Here is a 10,260-nt window from a genome sequence, read left to right on the forward strand (position 1 = left end):
AACTTTGGCCCTTCAAGCATAGTTAACCCTAGGAAGCAAGGTGAGTTAATGAAGAAGTAATTACGGGCAAATCCGAAATGTCTAACCCCTCTGCTGGGAATGTTTAAAAAATAAAAATGTAATGTCGATTGAAAGGAAAGAGCACAAGAACACAGGTTGATCCAGGGTAAATTCTAAACAGAAGAATATTTACTTGGTTCTTGAGAGACTAGAGGGAAACAGGGATGGGCGTGTGTTTGAAACAGTGTTGTGAGTTGTGAAAGTACCCCTCTGATGGTCTCATTATTGCTAATGGCAGTGGAAATTGATATAGCTTTTTTGGTGAACAATGTTGCAATATGAATCAAGAGCCTTAAAATGTTTATGCTTTTTAATCCTGCAATTCTACTTCAGGGAATCTATCCTAGAGAAATAATACTTAAATATAGAAAAAAAGTTTTATTCTTAGAAAAAGCTCTATGACAGATCTTGTGATCCTGACAGCATGATCAGTAAATGTGAAGCTTGAAAATGTTTTTCCTCTTAAAGCTCCAATGGGGCTCCAATGGTCATGCTGGAAAGAGAATCTGGCACGGACTTTACCACTTCTTATTTATGTGACAAGAACATGAGGCTTTGCCTTTAACCTTTAAAATGTATTCTCACAGTGAGAAAAATTGACATAATTGAAGGAATAATCACTTTACAAAAGACTTTGCTACAGATTTTTTAAATATCAAATGCTTTTATCTTCTTTATCTATTTCTTTACAGCGAAATTTTCAGTTGAAAAGCCTGAGTAAATTCCCCTCTTCAAATTCCTCTCATGGAATAGTGAGAGAATGGGCAATATTGCCAATTGAAAATCAACCAGCAATGTTTTTCCAGAACCATTTTGTCCTTAAGGAAAACTGATTTCTATGTGACAGGAGTATAGCTATTTCGTAAAGCTGAGTACATCTGGATTACTTTTCCTGACTTAGATCTATTATCCACAGCAATATTTAATGCAAATTGTCTGCTCATTTTTCTTAGGACGCTTATCTGAATGCAGAGCACATTCTTGGCTGTCACTAAAAGGTCTGGATTCTTAAAAATTAGTATAGGATATGTGGGTCTAAAAATTCTAGAATAAGTTAAAAACTAAGTATAATATTAATAGTCAGAGGTTATTAAAAACTATTCTGATCTGGTAGTCTTACAAATATGTCTTTTACTTTTGTTATCTGAGAATATCCTTGGCTTCTAGAAAATTGATTTTTAGTTGATATGTTTATATTATTCATGTAATTATGCTTTCTTACACAATCAGTGCAAGTGCATGTAATCAGCTATAACATAATTAGCTAATTGAGTCATTGCAAAAAATCATTGTGAAACTGAATATAATGCTTTGTATATCTGCAGAAGACAAATGTTTTTTTTTTTTAAATTTGAATTCATTAAAATGGGTTTTTGTTTGCTTTGGAGTGGTTACTTTGTTCAAGTGTTAGGAGATTCCATGCAGCATTTCAAAGAAATGACCACACTTTCAGTTCCACACCTTCCAAATTTCATGGTGAAAGGATTGCCCTTCAGACAATTTATCTGGTGCACATCGATCATTTAAAAAGAGCTCTCTATACAGCAAGTCCTCAGATAACATTGTTTCATTCAACATCATTTTGTTATAACATTGATGAGAAAAAAATTGATTCCCAATCAGGACCACTGACTATGTAGACTTTGCACATTCTCTTCATATCTATATGAGTTTTCTCTGGGTACCCCAATTTCCTCTTACATCCCAAAGATGTGCACAATAAGTGAATTGGCATATCTACACGGTCCCAGCATGAGTGAGTATGAGTGTGGGTGTGAGTATACTCTGCTGGGTAATGGTTTCCTGTCCAGGGATGATTAACACCTTTAGGTCTGAGCTCCTGGGATAGGCTCTGGTGACCTGAGAGTCTGAAATGGAGTAAGTGGGTAAATAATTATCTTACTTCTTTTTATTAATCTGTTTTGAATGCATGTCTAGCTTACATTTATTTCAAAGTTGAATATTCGAAGTGTTTTTGTCTTTATTTAGAAATTTTGTGTTGTTTTTGTGACCAGAAATGTGCCAAAGGAACTTAACTCTTGTTTATGTAAATTAGCCTACGGTAAAAATAGGTTTCATTACTTTGTTTTGCTTAAAGTCACGGTTTCCAAGAATCTATCTACTACATTAACTGAAGACTTACTGTACAAGGTTTGGGACCCTGAGGATGCTCAGGTGTAAGGTAAGATGGCACTAGCTAGAGGCAAATAATGACACATTTAAAATCTGTTTACACATAACTTTGTATGTATGCCTGTGATTGAAAGCTATCATCATTACAACACAGGATACCAGCATAAGCTTCTTTTCACTTATAAATAACCTAATGGAAAAAAATTGTTATATTCTTTGTCTATAAAAGGTATCAGGAATGTTTGAGATAGAATGTTTTCTTTTTTTTACATTTTATTTTAGGTTCAGGTGTACCTGTGCAGGTTTGTTATATAGATAAATTGCATGTCACTGGAGTTTCGAGTATAGATTATTTCATCACCCAGGTAATATGCATAGTACAAGAAGGGATTTTTTAACTGTATCTTGTCCATATATTTTTTCATCTGAGGTTATATAAATATGAATTACATTGGTATTTACAGGTAATAGTTAATTTTTCAAAATGTAAAAAGTGAAACTTCCAATCTAAAAAATAAAGCTATTTTTGAGGAAGTGGATTTCTTATTGCTAAAATTATTCTAGCAAAGGTCGTTTCTCAAAATTTCTTTTCTTCTTTCCAGCTTTATTGAGGTTTAATTAAAATTGCATTATATATTAAGATGTGCAACATGACATTTTGATATATGTATACATTGTGACATGACTGCCACAATGAAGCTAATTAACATATTCATCACGTCACATAGTTACCTTTTTGTATACGTGTGGTGAGGACATACAAGATTTACTCCTTTAGCAACTTTTGTGTACACAATACAATATTATTAACTATAGTCACCATGCTGTTCATTAGATTTGAATCAGAACATTTCCTACATTTCATTAGATTAGAATCAAAACTTATTCACCTTGAATGGCTGAAACTTTGTATCCTTTGATCAACATATCTCCATTTTAAATTGAATCCTTGAATTGAATGATAAATTTTACGAGGTGACTCCTGAAATACCTTCCAATCTTGAATTCTACAATTTTTGTTTTATAAACTCAGCAAATGAGAAAACCAGTTTAGTTACACTGAAGAGGAAAGCATCTCATTACTATAAACTTGTCTGTGGTCAAGGAACAGATAACTGTCCTAAACCCATTGCTGCCAATGAGCAAACCTGAACAATGCAGATTATACTTGCTTATTAACATTACTTTAAGGAAGACCCTTATTAAATGCTTTCACATATTTTATGTCATTGAATCCTTCCATCATTTCTAACCCTATTTTGTTTATGTGTAAACTGACACTTAAAAATATTACTACTTATCTAATATGAAATAGCTAGAAGCTAGAAGCAGTGAAGCTGTCATTTCAGCATGTATATATCTGAATCCAGCTCTTGGGCTCACAGCCTCTATACCTATTGCTCCACTCCCTGGACATTTGAATCCATTCATTCACCATCTAACTCCAGGGTCTAGTGCTCTCTTGATATTTTCTGCTGTCAGAAGGAAGCTAATAACTCATTCACACAGTTCTGTTTAAGCGACGCCTCAGATTTACATCCCTTATTGCTTTCACAATGGTTTTAAATTTTGGCTGCATATTCGTTCACCAGGAGAACTTTTAAAAATGCCAGTTTACAGTCCACAATCCATAGAAATTAAATCAAAATGTTTGTAGGTGGAACCCAGATATCATTATTGTTGAAAACTAATGGCCTAGTTTTGGCGAGTTTTATGGCAATTAAAATGGCATCAAGTGCAGAGCAAATTCTTTCCCCAACACCTGCATTTTATCATCCTCCTTCAGAGATGAATTGGGCCTGAACCATAACACGAACTAATATTTCCATATGATCTGCAGGAGCCAGCAGAAATCCAGAATACAACATGTCACCACTGAGCCCAAGGATTCTAGGTGAGGACTGTAGGGTGAAGGCGTAGTTCAAATTTTGAATTCACTTGAGGAGAGAGTGTTGGGGTTCACCCTAGAATAGACCTACCCTTACCTCAGAATATCCTGGGCCAATGGAAATTTGAAATTTAACTGCTATTGGTGGGGTTGGAGGAGGACATAAATCCATGGCAATGTTTTAGAAATCAATGATCTTTAGGAATTAGGAGGTTATCAAAGATGAAGCTGTGGTTCAAGATGGAAGATAAACACACCTGAACCAAGTGACAAAGTTTTCTGGGAGAATATGAGTATTCCTAGAGGCCAAAAGATAGGAGCACATTGATTTGAAAAGAATGGGAAGGCATATGAAATGAGTTTCAGAAGTAGCAGTGAGGAATGATAGTGATTAGATTATCTCATTCTTCCTATTACTCATAAGAAAAAAACCTCCGCACTCTTGCTCCAACACCAGAGAACTGGTAGAAGGAGAAATTTCCACAAGGTCAGTAGAAAGAGACAAGAAATAGGGACAAGAGCACGGACTTGGTGAGACAATGGAGACGAAAGTGAGAACACACCATAATGTTAAGGCTTCTTAGGCCTGCAGGCAGAATTGAAGTACATGACGTGACTATTGCATTGAAGTTATAAATCAGAGAAATTCTGGCAGATGTTTCATGTCAAACCTTAATATTTTGTTTACAAAATAAAAATAAATTTACTATTATTTTTATCTGAATGGAAACATAAGTTGCTAAAGCTAAAAACTGAAGCAACACCGAATAATATACAGAACAAAGGAACCTCCCCCTTCAAAAAAATAACGTCAAACTCAACTGCCTAGAGATGATCACTGTGAACATTTCAGTGAACATACTTTCTAACATTTCTATAGGCATGTATATAAAACCATTTTTATTTCTTTCATTTACTTTTAATTTTTAATTTTAATTTTTGTGGGTATGTAGTAGGTATAAATATTTATGGCTTACATGAGCTATTTTGATCTAGGCATACAAAGCACATTAACAACATCGGGGTAAATAGGGTATTCATCACCTCAATCATTTATCCTTTGTGCTTTGAACAATCCAATTATACTCTTTTAGTTATTTTTAAATGTACAATTAAATTATTGTTACTAGAGTCACCCTGTTTTCAAATACTAGGTCTTATTCATTTTTCTAAATATTTTTGTACCCATTAAACATCCCCACATTCCCCCAACCCTCCAACTACTCTTGCCAGACTCCAGTAAACCTCCTCTACTTGCTATCTTCATGAGTTCAATTGTTTTAATTTATAGCTCCCACAAATGAGACCATATGATGTTTGTCTTTTGGTACCAGGCTTATTTCACTTAACTTAATGATCTCCAGTTCCATCCGTAGTGTTGAAAATGACAGGATTGAATTCTTTTTATGGCTGCATAGTACTTATGTATCATATTTTCTATTTCCATTCATCTGTTGATGGACATTTAGGGAGATATATCTTGGCCACTATGAACACAGCTACAATACACATGGGAGTGCAGATATCTTTGGGATGTATTGATTTCCTTTATTTGGGGTATGTACCCAGCAGTGGGATTGCTGGATCATATGATAACTCTATTTTAAGTTTTTGAGGAGCTTTCAAACTGTGGTTGTACTAATTTACATTCACACCAACAGTGTACAAGGGTTCCCTTTTCTCCACATCCTCACCAGAATTTGTTGTTGCTTGACATTTGGATACAAGACATTTTAACTGGAATAAAGTAATATCTCATTGTAGTTTTGATTTGCATTGCTCTGATAATCAATGATATTGAGTTTTACATACCTCTGTGCCATTTGTATGTCTTCTTTTGAGAAACGTCTATTCACAACTTTAGCCCATTTTTAAACAGATTATTAGAATTTTTCCTATATAGTTGTTTGAGCTCCTTATATATTCTGGTAATAAATCCCTTGTCAGGTAATTTGCAAATATTTTTTCCATACTGTGGAATGCCTCTTCACTTTGTTGACTGTTTATTTTGCCGGGAAGAAGCTTTTCATCTTGTGATCCAATTTGTCCATTTTTGCTTTAATTGCATATGCTTATGAGGTATTACTCAATAAATCTTTGAGGCTGGTCATTGTGGCTCACATCTGTAATCCAAACATTTTGGGAGGTTGAGGTGGGTAGATCACTTGAGCTCAGGAGTTCAAGAACAACCTGGATAACATGGTGACACCCTGTCTCTACAAAAAAAAAAAAAAAAAAAATTAGCCAGGCATGGTGGTGTGCACCTGTGATCCCAGTTACTTGGGAGGCTAAGATGGGTGGATCACTTGAGCCCTGGAGGTGGAGGTTGCAGTGAGCCAATATAATGCCACTGTACTCCAGCCTGGGCAACAGATTGAGACCCTGTCTCAAGAAAAAAAAGAGAGAGAGAAAAAAAGAAAAATATTTCTCAGACTGATGTCCTGGAGAGTTTCCCCAAAGTTTTTCTTTAGTAGTTTCATACTGTGTGAACTTATATTTAAGTATTTCATCCATTTTGATTGAGTTTTTGTATAGGGTGAGAGATAGGGGTCTGGTTTCATTCATTTGCATATGGATATCCAGTTTTCCCACCACCATTTATTAAAAACACTGTCCTTTTGCAATGTATTTTCTTGGAACCATTGTCAAAAATGGGTTCACTATAGATGTATGGATTTATCTCTCAGTTCTCTATTCTGTTCCACTGATCTATGTTTCTGTTTCTATGTCAGAGCCATGCCGTTTTTGGAAATACTGTAGCTCTATAGTAAAATTTGAAGTCAGATAATGTATATCTTCCAGTTTTGTTCTTTATGCTCAGAATAGCTTTGGCTATTCTAGGTCTTTTATGCTTCCATATAACTTTTAAGATTGCTTTTTTATATTTCTGTGAAGATTATCCTTGGAATTTTGTTAGAGTTTCATTTCATTGAGTCTGTACATTGTTTTGCATAGTATAGACGTTTTAAAAACATTGATTATTCCAATCCATAAACATCGGTTTTAATAGTTTTCTGGTGGCTTCTTTAAGTTTTTCCAAATATAAAATCATATCATCTGCAAACAAAAATAATTTGAATCCTTTCTTTCCAATTTGAATGCTTTTCATTTCTTTCTCTTGTCTGATCGCTCCAGCTAGGACCTCCAGTACTATGTTGAATAACAGTAGTGAAAGTGGGCATTCTTGTCATGTTCTAGATCTTAGAGAAAAAGCTTTCAGTTTTTCACCTTTCATTATGATACCAGCTGTGGGTCTGTAATATGGCTTTTATTATGTTGGGGTATGTTCCTTCTACCCTGTTTTTTGAGGCTTTTTGTTATGAATGGATGTTGCATTTTATCATTGCTTTTTCAGCATCAGTTGAAATGATCTTATGATTTTGTCCTTCATTCTTTGGATATGTTGTATCACATTAATTGATATGCGTATATTGAACCATCTTTGCATCCCTGAAATAAATCCCACTTGGTCATGTTGAATGAGCTTTTAAATGTGCTGTTGAATTCTGTTTGCTCATATTTTGTTGAGGATTTTTGCATCTATATTCATCAGGGATATTGGCTTGTAGTTTTGTTGTTGTTGTTGTTTGTTTGTTTATGTGTCCTTGTCTGGTTTTGGTATCAGCGTAATAATGCCCTCGTAGAATGAGTTTGGAAATATTCCTTTTTCCTATATCTTTTGGAATAGTTCGAGTAGGATTGGTATTAGTTGTTTCTTAAATGTTTGGTAGAATTCAGCAGTAAAGCCATCAGGTCCCACCCAGGCTTTTCTTTGCTGGTAGACTTTTTAATATGGTTTTGATTTTGTTACTTATAATTTAATATGGTTTTGATTTTGTTACTTACAATTTAAAATTGTTATATCATCTTGCTGAATTGACACCTTTGTCATTATTTAGTGACTTTTTTGTCTCTTCATATAATTTTTGTCTGGAAATATATTTTTTCTGATGTAATTATAGCTACTTATGCTCTTTTTTGTTGATTCCTTTATCCTAGAACATATTTGTCTATCCCTTTATTTTCAGTCCTTATTTGTCTTTAGAGGTGAAGTTTTTTTTCTAGTAGGCAACAAATCATTTGCTTTTTAAACAATTATTCAGCCATTTTATGTCCTTTGATTAGAGAGTTTAGTCAATTCACATTCAATGTTATTATTGAGAAGTAAGAATTTACTCCTGCCATTTTATTATTTGTTTTCTGGTTGTTTTGTGGTGTTCTCTTCCTTTTGTCCTTCCTTTCTGTATTCCTTTAATGACGATGGTTTTAACTGGTGGTATAATTTAATTTCTTGATTATTTTGTGCATCCATTGTATATATTTTTTGCTTTGAGGTTACTATGAGGCTTGCAAATTCTGTCTTATAACCCATTATTTTGAGCTCATAACACCTTAACACTATTTGCATAAATGAACAAACTAACAAAAAAAAAATAAAATGTAAAAAAACTACACCTTAGTTTTCTCTCACCGATTTTAACTTTTTATTTTTTCTATTTAAATCTTTGTGTACTATGTCTTCAAAATGTTGTTGTACTTACGATTTTTATTGTTTCAGTATATAGTTATATAATGAAGTTTATATTCTTATATTAAATTGTATACTTAATATAAGAGTAGTTTACACACTACAGGGTTATAATATTCTGTGGTTTTTGTGTACTATTACCACTAAGTTTTGTATCTTGAGATGATTTCTTATTCTCATTGATGTACTTTTTTTTTTTTTTTTTTTTTTTTTTTGATTGAAGAAGTCCCTTTAGCATTTCTTGTAGGACAGGTTTGGTGATAAAATCTCTCAGCTTTTGTATTTTTTAGAAGGTCTTTATTTTTCTGTCACATTTGAAGGATAACTTTGCCAGATATACTATCCTAGGGTAAACATTTTTTCCCTTCGTAACTTAAATCTATCATGTCACTCTCTCCTAGCTTGTAAGCTTTCTACTGAAAAGTCTCCTGCCAGATCTAGTGGACTTCCATTGTGTGTTATTTGTTTCTCTTCTCTTGATGCTTTTAGGATCCTTTCTTTATCCTTTACCTTTGGGAGTATGATTATTAAATGCCTTAAGGTTGTCTTCTTTGGGTAAAATCTGTTTGGTGTTCTATAACTCTCTTTTACTTGGATATTGATATACTTCTCTATGATTGGGGAGTTCTCTTTTATTATTTCTTTGAATAAACTTTCTACCACTGTCTCTACCCCTATCTCGTCTTTAAGGCCAATAACACATAGATTTGCCCTTTTGGGGCTATTTTCTAGATACTGTTGCCTGTGTAGTTGTACTTCATTGTTTTTTATCCTTTTTCTTTTGTCTCCTCTGACAGTGTACTTTCAGATAGCCTGTCTTGTGTGAGCTCATATTTTTTTCTCCTTGATCAGTTCTGCTATTGAAAGACTCTGATGCATTCTTCAGTATGCCAGTTGGATTCTCAACTTCAAAATTTCAAAGAATTGAAACAATTCTTTTAAATTATTTCAATCTGTTTCTTTGTTAAACTTATCTGATAGAATTCTGAATTTCTTCTTTATGTTATCATGTATTTATTTCAGTTTCCTCGAAGCAGCTATTTTGATTTCTCTGTCTGAAAGGTCACATATCTCTGTTTCTCCAAGAGTGCTCCCTGGTGCCTTAGCTGGCTCATTTGGTGAGATCATATTTTCCTGTATGGTTTTGATGCTTGTGGATGTTTTCTTGTGTCTGGATATTAAAAAGTTAGGTATTTATTCTATTTTTCAGTCTGGGCTTCTTTGGACCCATCCTTCTTGGGAAGGCTTTTCATGTGTTCAAAAGTACTTGGGTGTTATAATGTAAGTCGTATCTTCATTAGGAGGAACCCCAATCCCAGTAACCTTGTGGTTAATTGCAGACTTGTAGACATACTGCTTTCATAGTCCTGAATAAGATCTGGACAATTTTTCTGGATTACCAGGCAGAGACTCTTGTTCTCGTCCCTTACTTTTTCCCAATCAGTTTTTCTCTACTTATTCTGATCCACCTGGAGATAAGGGTTATATCATGCAAGCACCCCGTGACCACCACAACTGGGAGTGTGCTGTGTCAGACCTGAAGCCAGCACAGGACTGGGTCTTGCCCAAGGCTGTTGTAACCACTGTATGGTCACCACCTATGTTCACTTAAGGTCCTGGGGCTCCACAATCAGCAGGTGTTCAAACCCAG

This window comes from Rhinopithecus roxellana, chromosome 7 (assembly GCF_007565055.1).
Source record: "Rhinopithecus roxellana isolate Shanxi Qingling chromosome 7, ASM756505v1, whole genome shotgun sequence".
In the NCBI taxonomy this organism is placed as follows: domain Eukaryota; kingdom Metazoa; phylum Chordata; class Mammalia; order Primates; family Cercopithecidae; genus Rhinopithecus; species Rhinopithecus roxellana.